This window comes from Barbus barbus, assembly GCF_936440315.1.
Source record: "Barbus barbus genome assembly, chromosome: 10".
Taxonomy (NCBI): Eukaryota; Metazoa; Chordata; class Actinopteri; order Cypriniformes; family Cyprinidae; genus Barbus; species Barbus barbus.
Window position 1 is genome coordinate 11,469,738 of NC_136738.1, and position 15,591 is coordinate 11,485,328.

A 15,591-nucleotide genomic window follows, 5' to 3' on the forward strand; every position below is an offset into this window, starting at 1 on the left:
AAATACTGTTACATTTCTATCCTTAAATTTATCTTGTCTATTATTATACTAAGTGCCTTTTATTTTATTTTATTTTATACAGTAATTTTATACTTTTACTACATTTACTATGTTCTGTGTGCTGCTTTCTTGTTTTACTGCTGCTGGCCTCTGTGAGCTACCAAACAAATTTCGTTGTATAACTACAATGACAATAAAGTCTCTTTACTCTTTACTTTACTGTACAACCGAAATTTGGGCGTACGGTCGTTTCCATGCAAAACTTGGAATTTATCAAACTGGACGTGAGCGGTGGCTACGATCAAATCTCACGTCAGGTCTGAGCTAGTGTACGCAAAGTTTTTGAGTAAGTCTGAACTTGTGTGCAGCATAGAGAATTTTGGAGAATTGTATAATGACAGCATTTTGTTCATTTAGATTATTTTCCTGAATCGACAAAGTTTTTTTTTTTTTTTTTTCCTCCTTTCAGGGCGTTAGCTTTATGCGCAAATAGCAGCATAAACAACAGACCGTGAGGAATCAAACATTGTCGTATCACGCACCTGCAGCACTTCTGTGAATGGAGAAAAACAGAAATTATAAAATGAATATGGCTACACGAAATATATTTATCTTAATTAAAAGATTAACAAACAAAAAAAACTGCGACAAGTATAGGCCACTTACTTTATTTTATTTGTTTTCTATAACTTTTTTTATTTTTTTTAATTTAACTGATTGGTGATCACGCAGGTGCCTCACATGCACACACACAACATTTCAGCGTTACTAACTTGACATTTCAGCCATTAATCAAACTAAAATGCAGTCAACCAAACATAAATATTACATTGCACAATTTACAAGGTCCACTGTAAAATCAGCGCTGAAACAAACATTTATTGCGTATGTGAAGGGTGATATTTTACGTGGATATTGGAACTCAAGTGAAGCACAAAGCCTTGTTTACACCATAGATAACAGTTTAGCAACCAAATGTTACATGGCAAAAATGGAAACATTTGGATGGCGAATGAGAGAGGCTTGTGAGCCCAGTGCCGTTTAGTTTCGCTTTAATTCACTTTAGCTTGACATTGTATTCTGTTTATAATGAATGACACTATAGCCTAATTTGTGTTTTACTTCATAGTTTAATATAAAATTTTATAGCTACTAATTTTTTCATTATTGTTTTGTAATACAGTTAAATTTAAAGGGTTTGTTGTGGATTAAGGAGAACTAAATCTATATACTGTAGTGTTTATAATGTTTATAAATTTTTCATTATATTTACTGGTATTTAATATACAAATAAATTAATACCATTGTTTGCAATTATAAGGTTAACGGGTGTTTTTGGAGTAAGATCAATTTTTCTTTCATTAGATTACTTCCTCTTTTTGACCGGGTTATGTTTCTCCGTGTCGTAAACTCTAGGCTTCTAAACCGGGGTGTTTTTAGGGGCGTAATATTCAAATAACGATTGTTTTCACCCGCCACATTTATCAATGTGCGATCTTTCATACGATGGGATTGCCGGCATACGAATGTTTCATAAATCACACATGAGATCTGTCATAAGTTGATTTGTGAGCACGGATCTGTGCTCGTTTCTACGTTAGATTGATAAATGAGACCCATTGTCTCTGAAAAGGAGGAGTCAACTCTGAATGGATTATTGAGTTGTTTAAAATTCAAATCCCATTTCTGTGAAGTTCACAGTCACGTCACAAGTTACCACATTTGCATAATGCCCACCTACATTCTGCTTGTAAAACCCCAGTGAAAACTTGAACTCCTCTCAAACGCTGTAGCTCGTTTATGTGGATAACCTGTCCACAAAACGCTGTCAGACGCTTTGAGGACACTAGGAGAAATGCCTGTCTAGAATATGCAGAGACAAGAGGAGTAATACAAACAGTGAACAACCCCAGTGCTGATACTGGTGATATAAAAGCACTCCTAGATGGCCTCTTACCCAATCAGATTAAAGGACCTGAACTAATTGCTGCATATAATACTATAGAAATATAAACATAGTAATATTTTTTTCTCATTGACACCACTCTGTTCACTGAAGTCAACTTCTGTTTACTGATTACATTATATGTATTAATAACATTAGTGCTAGACAGTACTTTTGTCTGAACACCTGATGTATGAGACACACAAAATGGGAAACACGTCAGGAGTTTTGAAGATGTCATCGGATGGTACATACCAAAACACATTACTCTAATTAGGAGCTCCATTCCCCCTACCATACCTGTCTGAACACACTCCCTGCGCACACACGCTCACACACACACACACACACACACCACTCATGATCTTTGTCTTTCTGTGTCTGGGACAGCTGGAAGAGCCCCAGGGAATCAGGGGGCCCCATGTGATATTGGTGAAACCTATTTGCTAAATGCTCCAGTGTGAATTTGTTTTCGTGCTCTGGAAAGCATCAAATGTTTCTGTATTAATGAGCAATGTAGCCAATCGCAGACAATCTGTTGATTTCTTGAACTCGGCGGCTAATCAGAGATGTTTAAGTAATCAATTCGCCACTCAAATCGATGGAGTGTTAAGTGCCAAGTTCTGTGCATTCACAGATCCTCTTACCGTAAAAAAAGTGTAGACAATACAAAAGTGATTCAGTGATTGTAACGAAGGTTTGTGAGATTGTGATGAACTGAAGTGAGTGACAGCTTTTCAGTGATTAGAAAAGGAGCACTCTTTGCATGCTTGACAGGCAAAATATAAAACATTCAGAATTAGAATAAAAGCCTTGTTTTTAATGCTGCTAAGACCAATGGCCACAAAATCTTGACAATGATTCACACTCAATGACAATGATTCACTTACTAAAGCAACCCCCCCCCCCCCAACAATTTCTCTGTGCATGCTTTTGGTGTGTTTTAAGGCCCCTATATACTTCAAACGAAATAGAAGAACGAACTGATATGATGTCATTTCGAACAAAATCAGGCCGAAACGATGTTCATTTTGAGTTAATTTTGGCAGTTCGATACAGCTCACCAAAGCAAACTTTCTGGGGAGTTTGTTTTGGGCTTCTAAACACCTTTGAGCTACCATTGGTCCGTGGCGATTACACAATCGCTGGGTGTGTTCTGGAGCTCCACCTTCTTTGACGTACGATTCCCCCCCAACGGGTGAGGGTGTTGGAATGCTCAGCCTTTTTAAGGTTCTTTTTGCCCCCAAACGAAGAACGAAAACGAACTTCGTTTGAAGTATATCAGGGCCTTAAGTCACAATTACTGGAAGTGTTCAAGTGGCCATGTTGTTCTTCCTTAGCGACAGAGGGCATAATTTACTGACGGCCAAACCCTTGACCTAAAAATCACCCAATGGTAGCTCAAAGGTGTTTAGAAGCCCAAAACAAACTCCCCAGAAAGTTTGCTTTGGTGAGCTGTATCGAACTGCCAAAATTAACTCAAAATGAACAATCGCACACCCTTAGTCAGTCGCACAGAATTAGTCTTGAAACGCATGTAAATTATTTGTTACTTGTAACAAACAAACTTGTAATGTTATCTATAATGGTCTTTCTGGGCAGGATAAGTATGTATTGAAATCTTTAAGACGAGTATGTCTGCTACACACTGACAACACATCAGAATCAGAATCAGAAAGAGCTTTATTGCCAAGTGTGTTTGCACACACAAGGAATTTGTCTTGGTGTTATGAGCTTCCAGTACAGAAAGTACAAACATAGTGCAGACAACATATAATTAAGGTGATAAAGAACACTAATGAAGAGCTCTGGTAAAACTGACAGTAAGAGAATGACTAAACAGAACAAACAAACAAAAACAACAAAAGTACGGGAGCGTTCCACACCACAGCAGCCATACTCGGCGCCATCTTGAGTTCTAGTAAGTACTCATAAAGACGTTCAATGTGGAAGAGCACATGTAGGCTAATTAACCAAATACAAAATATAAATCACTTTCATCATAATATAATTATGCAGGAAATATTAAAAGTAAGCATCTGGTATTAGAAACAGTACTTGATTTGAATATACAATAAATAATATAAATACAAGCCTCTGTTGTTACTATATTGTCTTGCACTGTATCGTATTTAAACTCAAAGTGTACCATGCATCATCTTGGAAATAAAGCTTCATGTCTTTATGTCCATATGCAGTCACCAGTATTTCTCTGAATTATGTTACAATAACAACATTACAACACAACATAATTACATAAACACAATGACACACAAACAAGGTGAATTAAGGTATATGTGCAGACATTACGGATCATAAATCTTTGTTCAGGTTTAAGAATGTGTACTCTGACATTTGAAATGCACATTAATGCTTTTTTTCCCCCAATCTAATGGGTTTTTGATTGGACAATTATTGCAGTGATTAACATGTTTCTGGCAAATTATATGTTTTGCAATAATTCTTTTAACCCTAACTGATGCAGTGCATAGAAGTTCTACTTTACTTTGATGGTCCTTTTTTGATCATTCTGCCTGACAATTAAAAATTTGCACCAACAAGTCAACTAACTCTCATTAGAGTATGAGTAGACTATCTTCTTAATATCTGCTAACTCTTTATTGTGATTGTCTGCTGGTAGCCTTTCTACTGACTTTAAATCACTTCAAATCCTAAACCTACCAGTCTACTACTACTCTAATAACATTCTAATGAGAGTTAGAATATATGTATGTGCAACATTACATATAGGGTAATCGTCCCTAAGCTCACGTACCCATTAAGCACACTTCCATTTTTGAGATCAGATTATAAAAAGAAAAAATAATTTATTATCCTACTTGATGTATTAACCAATTGATATGTGTGTTACTATATACCTCCTATAATTTCAAGTCAATCAGATCATTACACACTGAGATATGGGTCTCCATATGTTCACACTGTCTGTTGGCCATTTTGAAAGCTGTCTAAAATCTTTCATCAAAAGAGGAGCCCCTAAAATGTGTGTTTTTTTTAGACGTTTAAGCCTTTATTTTGGGTTAGTTTCATACTTATTGTAAAATTCAGATATTAATGTTAATACTTTTGCATATTATAACCTGGATCTTGGATGTGGGAAATAATTACAATAGATCCAAAATATAGTTTTAACAACATAGACATGCTACAGAACACAGTTAGCTGACTAGCTGTATAAAATTGTGTGCTACGCTAATATATTACTTCACAGGCATTACTGGCTTGTTCTTTTACATCCATAATATTATAAATTTACTGTTTCCTAGTCTGTGGTTTTACAGTGCTGTAATTTTTTTAAAGATTTCATATTATTTTAAGGTGAGCTAAAGGGTACACTACTATGACAATCACACAGCTTCAGTGTGACATCAATAAGAAAAAGTATATTTTTATAGTTTGTTAATAGTTGTTCATATTAAAATATGTATGAATTTAATACATGACCTAGACTATTTAGCACAAATCCTGTCATTTTACTAAATAGTACATGAAATTTATTAAAAATTGTTGCTGCTCCAATTAAGCTCAGTGTGCTCTCTTTAAGCTCTTCCACATTGAACGTCTTTATGAGTACTTACTAGAACCATGAAGTACGACCATATTAGCCCGGTTCTGTCAACACTGCATTGGCTCCCTATCAAACATCGTATAGATTTTAAAATCTTGTTAATTACTTATAAAGCTCTGAATGGCTTAGCTCCTCAGTACTTGAGCGAGCTCTTATCACATTATAGTCCTCCATGTCTGCTGCGTTCTCAAAACTCTGGCCATTTGATAATACCTAGAATATCAAAATCGACTGCGGGCAGCAGATCCTTTTCCTCTGGAACAATCTACCTAATACTGTTCAGGAGGCAGACACACTCTGTCAGTTTAAATCTAGATTATAGACACATTTCTTTAACCTGGCTTACACATAACACACTAATACACTTCTATTATTCAAATCCGTTAAAGGATTGTTAGGCTGGATTAATTAGATCACCGTAACCGGGAACACTCCCCATAACACATGATGTACTCGTTACATCATAAGAAGAATGGCATCTACGCTAATATTTGTCTGTTTCTATTCTGTTTCTCAGTCCGTGTCTGGATCAGATGGTGGATTGGCGCTGGGAGATGATGTATGTGGCCCTGATCGTCGGCGGAGGCCGGACACCTGGATGAGCACCAAAGACAGATCCCCAGTGAGTACCCTGCCACTTAGACAGCAATCTGGAAAGACCACTGGAACCAGTTGAGCCCTTACAATCTGACCTTGCTGCAGTTTGGAATTGAACTGCTGGTTCGTTTGGCCAGAGGAGAACTGGCCCCCCGACTGAGCCTGGTTTCTCCCAAGGTTTTTTTTCTCCATTCTATCACCGATGGAGATTTGGTTCCTTGCCGCTGTCACCTCTGGCTTTCCAGCGATATCGTCGACCTGATTGCAAAGATACTATTTAAACTGAACTGAGCTGGATGATGACATCACTGAATTCAATAATGAAATGCCTTTAACTGAAAACCTTTTTTTTTTTTTTTTTTCATTTTACATTATTGACACACTATTTTCCTTTTTTGATATTGTGCAGTTGCTTTGACACAATTTACATTGTAAAAAGCGCTATATAAATAAAGGTGACTTGACTTGACTGTGTAAGTACTTCTTAAACAGACTTTAAATATTAACTGATGGTTGTCACTCTAAGTTAAGTTAATAAATTTTCTATGGATTCTGTCAACTCAAATCTACAGATTGGCTCTGATCTTTGGCAACTAGCATCAACTTTTCCAGATTGTAAATCTGTGGAAAATCGGGGCAAAAATTGTGTAGTGTATTCCAGCCTTAAGAGACTATAGATAAATTGACATCCGTTTAACAAGAGGCTTCATAATGAGGCCAGTTTCTGTATTCATCCCCATGAATTAAATGTTTTATTTGATTTTTGAATGTGTTCAAGTTCAAGTTGAGCTTTACTGTCATTCCGCTACATGTGGGGACATACAGTGGAACGAAATGTCGTGCCTCGCAGGACCACGGTGCTACATAAATACAGACATACAACAATGAAGTAAAAAAACACTATAAACCTATACACAACTAACCTACTGACAGATTTAACTATAAGTATACTAATATATATATATATATATATATATATATATATATATATATATATATATATATATATATATATATATATATATATATATATATATGCGGAGTGGTTTGAGTTCAGGGCTCTCACAGCCTGGGGGAAAAAGCTGTTGAGCAGTCTGGCGAAGCGGGCTCTGATGCTCCGGTACCGTCTTCCTGAGAGACTGTGGGAGGGATGAGTGGAGTCCTTCACGATGCTGTTGGTCTTGCTGGAGCATCGTGTAAGGAAAATGTCCAGGATTGAGGGGAGACGGGCACTGATCTTAATTGAAATGCTTTTGTCATTTAAAATAAAATTCAATATTTTTGTGTGAGAGATTAATATTTTATTTTAACATAACTTTTTGTACTGAAACCAATATCTTGTACACTAAAAATGTCTCAATGTAGATTTTGGTGATCTTAATAGGTACGTTTTCCCTAGTCAACAGAATGTGTTAAAGGGACTATCAAAATAAACTGAAACCCTTCTCTTTACTTAAACAACCATGAAGACGTACCCATGTACATATTCCAGGGTGACAATACCAAGATTCACCAGGGTTAATTCGGTGAGCGTGAGCGCCGCTAGTGGGGGGAAAAGGGTGACAGAGTGCATAGAGCCCAGAGGTCCGGGGGGCCCACGATCGCCTACTGGCCATCGGGAGCACCAGGACATTCTGTTTGAGTAGTGGGCCGATCGCCGGAACGAGGGAGACCTCCCCGATATTAGACGTTGTTTTGAAACCACAAAGTAGCCTTCCCCGATGCATCCGCCAGCCGCGCGTCAAAGCAGAATCTCCCGCACAGCGATGGTGAACATGCACCGCGCTTCGGCCACGACTTATAAGAGATAAACAGCACAAGTCACTTGAATCCGTTCAAATGTGACAGAATTCTTATACAGGCATGTGATATGACAGCATTAAAGGTTCTGTAGTGATGCTGGCTGAAAACAGCCACGACAATGAGGTATATTGGAAAATGGCACTAGGCTTGTCAATTCAGCACCATAGTAATTTAACTTGAAGTCATTAACAATGTTTACAATTGACAATAATACAAATAAAACAATTTATTAGGGCTGTAATCAACCAAAGAAAATCTTGGTCGACTGAAGTCCTGAAACTTTCGACTAAAAATCGACTAAAAATGACGTTGTGGAGAAAAAAAAAAACGTACGTTACATTAATTAGATACGCACTGTGCTCAGTACTTGGTAGCCTTGTTGTCTGCCTAAATTAATTATAAATAAACAAAAAACTAATAGGCTATTTGCAGTATATTAAATCGTTTTTGACCTAATTATTTTGCACTGAAATGAGTCTGACACACGAGTCTGTCGTCTCTGACAGCGGTGCATCAGGTGCACCTGCGCAATATCATAGCCTGTGATTTCTGAAAACAGTACTATGTTGTCAACTAGTGATATCACAAGAACTTTTGAGGAATGTGCAACATAATTTAGAAAATTATTTTTGTCATATGTTATAAGTATAACTGTCAGACACTATCATTTCAGCCGCTCTGCGCAGCTCGCACAGAGCGAGGCTGAACATAAGAGCTCAGCTTCGCGGCTGAGACACGAATAGACTTAAAGCTTTTACTCTTAATAAACACAAAAGGCGCGTCCACTTTAATAAAAAAAGAATATTTATTAAACAAACAAGAGCAGAAACCAAATAAAGTGCATAACTGAACAATAAAGCATCTTAGGCTCAAAACTAACACAAACAGTGGGCACAGCGCAATTGCGCATTCCAAATAAAAAAATGGGTTTGTCTGGGGGATTCTACCGTCATTACGGATGTGTGCGCCTGCAGTTATAAAACGATTATTACACTAAAATATTGAAATATGCCAATTCTGATATGTTCATGTAGCCTACTCAAAAACAGACAGGGCAACCTAACGCAGACAAGTTAGCTTACCGCTTTCAGATGATACGTCATGTTTGTCGTCGAGCTGTGGAAAGCAAACTGTTGCTTGCAAACTTTGCATTCAACCTCTTTCCCGTTATTAAGTTATTATTAAAACAAAATGCTGCCACACTGTCGATTTTTTTGTTGTTGACATGTTAGAATAGGACTGATGTATATTGATATGTCTTCCAAACCGCTGAGTCCACTAGCTTATTATTAAATAAATAATATTTAGCATCAAACCTTCTAAAGCCTACTTATCTGTCTCTCTTCTCCAGTGGGTTGGGCTAATCCAAAAAAAGTGAAAACAATGGGGGTGTTCTGAAAACAGACTGTTACCTGTGAAACAGGGGTGCTCTGAAAACACCCCCATTAGCAATTAGTGCTTTCCACCTGATGAAATGAGCGCGGCAAAAAATCGACCAATCAGAATTTTGGTCGAACCAGACCGTATCGACCAATTAATCGACTAATCGACTGGGACGTTACAGCCCTACAATTTATTATAAATGTTACTGCTATTACATATTGGGGAATATTTTAATTTTATAGAAGGTGTTTTGTAGTTTCTTCATGTTTAGTTTAACTACAATTTTTATAGTTTATTATTACTTATTTATTTTAAAAGCCATATAACCATGATAATGAAGATCATGGTTTTACTTCTTGTGACCACCATCCTTCTAATACTAGTCAGCTAACCTCTGGATTCTAAGAAAGAACTTTTTTTTTTTAGATGTTTAGCTTTAATTGAAGTAAAATGTTAATTCAATAAGGGCCTGATTAAAGATAAATATCAGCGTCTTATATAAATTAGGTGTTTATTATTTACAAATAATGCAATTCTTATAGGGAAATTCACACAAAAATTAACTTGATTTTGAGGGGGCCCCATAGCAAATTTAGTGCACAGGGCCCAGAATTCCTAGCGATGGCCCTGAGAATGAGGAATCATTTTCATGTATGAATTGGCCAACACAGAGTCCTGAGCTAAACTCTGAAAGTCTTGAGGATGTGCTGGAGTAGACTTCGCAAAGTTGTTCAAGTCGTTGTCAATACAAGATCTCAGCCAAAAATGAATGCAACACTTGATGGAAATAAATGCTGTGATTATTGTGTGTAACTTTTTTGACAGTCAAAAAAGGCTTTTTTGAGTCAAAAGCCTATATCCCAGACTTTCAACATGGTAAAGGTCAGGACTCTGTTGTGGCCAGTCTTTCACTAACAGAGTCTGGTGAATCTTGATATTGTCATCCAGGAATATGCACACGGGTACATCTTTCAAACTGGTTGTCTCAGAAATAAATAGCTATGTGCTGCATCAGTTAAGAGTTAAAAGAACGGTTGCTAAACAAACACACATGAAACATAAATCACTGCAACAATGTTCAATCTTCAAAAAATATGTATTTGCTTATTTAAATCCAGACTGTGACTTTTTTTGCCAGGCAATGCATTTACACACCTAAGAAACCAACCACAGAGAACACGGAAAGAATGGTGGCAGTGTTGAAAAAAAAGTGGGGGGCAGGGGGCAGAATCACCTTTAAGTGATTCTCCCCATGTGGCTGCCATGCCATATTTGTTGCAATCACTGTACATGACACATCATTGTGTTGTGCAAGTCATTATAAGACTATATTAAACAAACCTGTAAGTTCATATACAAAGTAATGTTGTTTCAAAAAGTAAATGACATGGTGTGATCTGTCTGAGTGTTTTAATGAAACGTCTGTCTGGTCTTTGTTATGCTGAAAGCTCAGTGTGTGGAGTTGATGGCTCCAGCAGAGGTGAGAGGCAAACCTTCTGCATCACAAAGGCACATTAACAAAGTGTCAACTGCCCGCAATTTTGCAACAACGAGTCACCCTACAACCCTCCACAATCTTTCGTTCAATGCTTTAACATTTGGCAATAATCTAGAGCAAACTTGAAAGGACGTCTTTCGGATCCTGTATCTGATGGATTTGACTCATGTTACACAACTCTTTTGGATGTGTTTTAAATGCACATGACTTCAGTAGTATATTCTTCAGAGAAAGAGGCTGTGTTCAAATAAATTCATTACAAAGTAAATCATTTCTAGTAGTATGCCTACGAACACCGAGAAAGTTGATTTATCTAGATAAAAAAAGTTTAATGTAAAGCGAAGCAGAGACGCGATTCTTGAATAAAGGCAACACAAACGCATATCTCTTACCTTCACAAAGCGTTGAGAAGAGCTTTAAGATATAACGAACGCCTCTCAGACTTCAGTGCTGTCGTGAAGCGGACAGCGATCATTCTCCGTCTACATCCATAAACTTCATGAACTTCGTGCACTGTTAACGACTGAAAAGGATTCGAGTTGAATCCTTCCTGGTGTGTTTTACTTGCGGTGTGTGTGTACGTGGGACAGGCCTGTAGTAGGAGGAGCGCCACCACCCCACGCACGCACACACCGCATTAGTGCATTTCCTACGCGCACGTTTTCACAATTTGTAGTGAACTGTGTCAAAAACCAGCAGGGTATTCCAGAAAGCAAGTTATATAACATACCCTGGTAACTTTACAGATAAAAAGGATGTACACTTTCGGTTTAAAGGATAACCTACATTTTCGGTTTAAAAAACGTAGATAGTTTTCAGGGTACAGCAAAAACAACTTTGAACAAAACCTTCTCCGTAGTAAATACCTTTTAAAATATAACAGATTTATATAGCACCATAAAATAATACACGACAATGCATCAGCCAGCACATTCTCACAGCCCTTCTTGTGCTGAATTTCTAAATTAAAACCTTTTATCAAAAGGGACCATAGCATTCTCTGATTTGAATTTGCCATTCGAAACAGGAAAACCAGGGAATTATGATCAGTGTACACTATGATGGGGACATTACAAGCATCAAGGTAAATTTGGAAATGCTGAAAGGCCAGCAACAGTGCAAGAGTCTCCTTTTCGATCGTATATAGGCTAATGTTGCTGCGATTTCGTAAACTTCCTTGAGAAATAACAGACCGATATATATTATCCAGCAGCCATATCACCCTGCAGCCCAAGACTGGTTGCTCACTGAAGCTAAGCAGGGTTGAGCCTGGTCAATAGCTGGATGGGATGTGAGGCCAGCAGGGGGTGCTCACCCTATGGTCTGTGTGGGTCCTAACGCCCCAGTACAGTGACAGGGACACTGTCAAAAAGCACCGTCCTTCGGATGAGACTTTAAACTGAGGTCCTGACTCTCTGTGGTCATTAAAAAATCCCATGATGTCTTTTGAAAAAGAGTAGGGGTGTTACCCCGGCATCCTGGCCAAATTTCCCCATTGGTCTCTGACCATCATGGCCTGCTAACCATCCCCATACACTGATTGGCTTCATCACTCTGTCTCCTCTCCACCAGTAAACTGGTGTGAGGGGGGCACACTGGCGCACTATGGCTGCCGTCGCATCATCCAGGTGGATGCTGCACACTGGTGGTGGAAGAGGAGACACCCCCCCTCACAATGTAGAGCGCTTTGAGTGCTTAGAAAAGGAGAAAAGCGCTATATAAATGTAATGAATTATTATTACCATTATTATTATTATATATCATCATATATTGTAGATCTGCATTCAAATGATTTTGTCACAAACCTTTCTATATAATGTATCTATTAGTTGTATAGCAATACATCTTACCTTATAACAAAGTTGGTAGCAGGTGATGATAACACAATTGAATAAACATACTTTACAATGTTAAAACAAAACATACATGTGTTTATGTGTGTGTGTGTGTGTGTGTGTGTGTGTGTGTGTGTGTGTTAACATTGTAAAGTATTACAATCCTTATTATTGTAGGTTTTGATCTCCTTTTTTTGACAAGGTATATTTTACGGTGGCCGAGAAAGCTCAACACGCTGCAACTTCAGAAAACACATTCCAATAGAAAAAGCGCACCAGCAAATCAAGAAAACATCTTCGTCAATTTGACAGCAGGTGCTGCAAATGCTCACAACACGAACGAAGAAACGCGCTTCAAATGCACACAACACAACCAAATAAAGAATTTTATTTGCAGCACGTTTCTTTGTTTGGTTGTGTTGTCAGTATTTGAAGTGCGTTTCTTTATTTGTTTGTGTTGTGAGCATTTGCAGTGTGAGTGTTGTCAAATTGATGTTGTTTTCTTAATTTGCAGGTGTTTTTTTCTATTTGCAGTGCATTTCTTTATTTGTTTGTATTGTGAGCATTTGTAGCGCCTGTGTTGTCAAATTGATGAAGTTGTTTTCTTAATTTGCAGGTGTTTTTTTTTCTGTTCGCAGTGCGTTTCTTTATTTGGTGTGTTGTGAGCATTTGCTGTGCGTATGTTGTAAAATTGACGAAGTTGTTTTCTTAATTTGCAGGTGTTTTTTTCTATTTGCAGCATGTTGAGCTCTCTCGGCCACCGTAATATTTGGCATATGTTTAAAATCTATCGATATATCAACATGCTATTTTACAAGCTTCTTTTTGTAGGCTGAAATGATTCAGACAAACAGTAGGCTAATACTTGACACACTGAGAACATCTAGTGGGGTTAAACAGCACTGCAGTCACTGTCTTCTGTATTTGAAAGAATTTCCACCAACTTGTTCTCTGCCAGCTTTCCTTGTCCTCACCCTGCTGCTAAACTGTGTTATGTGTTTTAAGCTTAGTTCACTCTGTTAATCAACTATCACTATAGAATAAGGAATCTCAGAAACGCAGAGATTTCTGTGCTCTTCTTTACTTCACGTGCTAGCGCATCCCAATGACGTCACACACACAACTTACAGTTCAACCATACATGGTCTGTCACATCCTGCTGACCATATATAACATTGTAGCATCTTTCCTTTTTTTAAAAAACAAACAATTTAAACACTGCATTATGATCACTGTATGCACTAAACAACATAACTTGTGCTCAACAATATAACACTATATATTCAAAGTTGCTCTTCTGTGTCTTAAAAACAATTAGCCTTTGTTTATATAGCGCTTTTAACAATACAGATTGTGTCAAAGCACTTAACAATATCAAATTGGAGGATAGAGTGTCAGTAATGTATAAAAATAAGATTAAACACTCAATTTTCAGTTAAGGCATTTCATTATTGAGTTCAGAGATGTCATTGTCTATATCAGTTTAGTTTAAATAGTATCTGCTAAATCAAATTGACAATAATCAATAGAAATTAAGTGTCCCCAACTGAGCAAGCCAGAGGCGACAGTGGCAAGGAACCAAAACTCCCTCTGTGGCAGAATGGAGAAAAAAACCTTGGGAGAAACCAGGCTCAGTTGGGGGGCCAGTTCTCCTCTAGCCAGGAGATAATTGTTTATTCATTGTTTACTTATTGTTTTAATTAAAATTTTAAATGTATAAATGTATTTATTTCTATTTTATATTGTTGCAATTTCTAACAATAATAGTATTATGTAATTAGGTATTTTATCATATTTTTTGTTATTTTCTTTTATTTTTAAATTAAGTTATTTTAAAATAAGTTTTATTGCATTTAAATCGAGGTCTTCACTGGGGATATGTCCCTGGGGCTCATCCAGATGTCCCGGCCTCCGCCGACGATCAGGGAGACATCATCTCCCGGTGCCGATCCACCATCTGATCCGGACATGGACTGAGAAACAGGATAAGAAAGAAACAGACAAATATTAGCGTAGATGCCATTCTTCTTACGATGTAACGAGTACATCGTGTGTTATGGGGAGTGTTCCCGGTTCCGGTTGATCTAATTAATGCAGCCTAACAATCCTTTAATGGATTTGAATAATAGAAGCGTATTTATGTGTTATGTGTAAGCCAGGTTAAAGAAATGTGTCTTTAATCTAGATTTAAACTGACAGAGTGGGTCTGCCTCCCAAACAGCGTTAGGTAGATTGTTCCAGAGTTTGGGTGCTAAATAGGAAAAGGATCTGCCGCCCGCAGTCGATTTTGATATTCTAGGTATTATCAAACGGCCAGAGTTTTGAGAACGCAGCGGACGTGGAGGACTATAATGTGATAAGAGCTCGCTCAGGTACTGAGGAGCTAAGCCATTCAGGGCTTTATAAGCAGTTAACAAGATTTTAAAATCTATACAATGTTTGATAGGGAGCCAGTGCAGTGTTGACAGAACCGGGCTAATATGGTCATACTTCCTGGTTCTAGTAAGAACTCTAGCTGCTGCATTTTGGACCAGCTGTAGGTTGTTGATCAAGCGTGCAGAACAGCCGCCCAATAAAGCATTACAATAGTCTAACCTTGAGGTCATGAACGCATGAATTAGCATTTCTGCATTTGACGTTTAGAGCATAGGTCGCAATTTAGATATGTTTTTGAGATGGAAAAACACAGTTTTACAGATGCTAGAAACATAGCTTTCAAATGAAAGATTGCTATCAAACAGCACACCTAGGTTCCTAACTGATGACGAAGAATCGACAGAGCAGCCGTCAAATGTTAGATAGTGTTCTAGGTTATTACATGTGGGGTTTTTAGGTCCGATAATTAACACTTCTGTTTTTTATAATTGTGAGGATACTACCTTTTCTAGTATCTTTCACAGAAAAGGGAGATTTGAGATCGGTCTGTAATTAACTAGATCTT

At 37.6% G+C, this 15,591-nt stretch overlaps 1 protein-coding gene across 2 annotated transcripts in view; it reads right to left on the reverse strand.

Moving 5' to 3' along the window:
• The window catches only part of LOC306876212 (activin receptor type-1-like), an 87,208-nt gene extending 75,789 nt beyond the window's left edge, over nt 1–11,419 (reverse strand). Inside the window, exon 1 of one of the 2 annotated variants that reach the window (XR_013784807.1) lies at nt 11,208–11,394. The gene's annotated coding sequence lies outside the window, so the exon portion shown is untranslated. Of the gene's footprint in view, nt 1–11,207 lie in introns of both variants that reach the window. The other variant, XM_079427217.1, reaches the window with a different exon arrangement.
• Nucleotides 11,420–15,591: the final 4,172 nt, after the last annotated feature.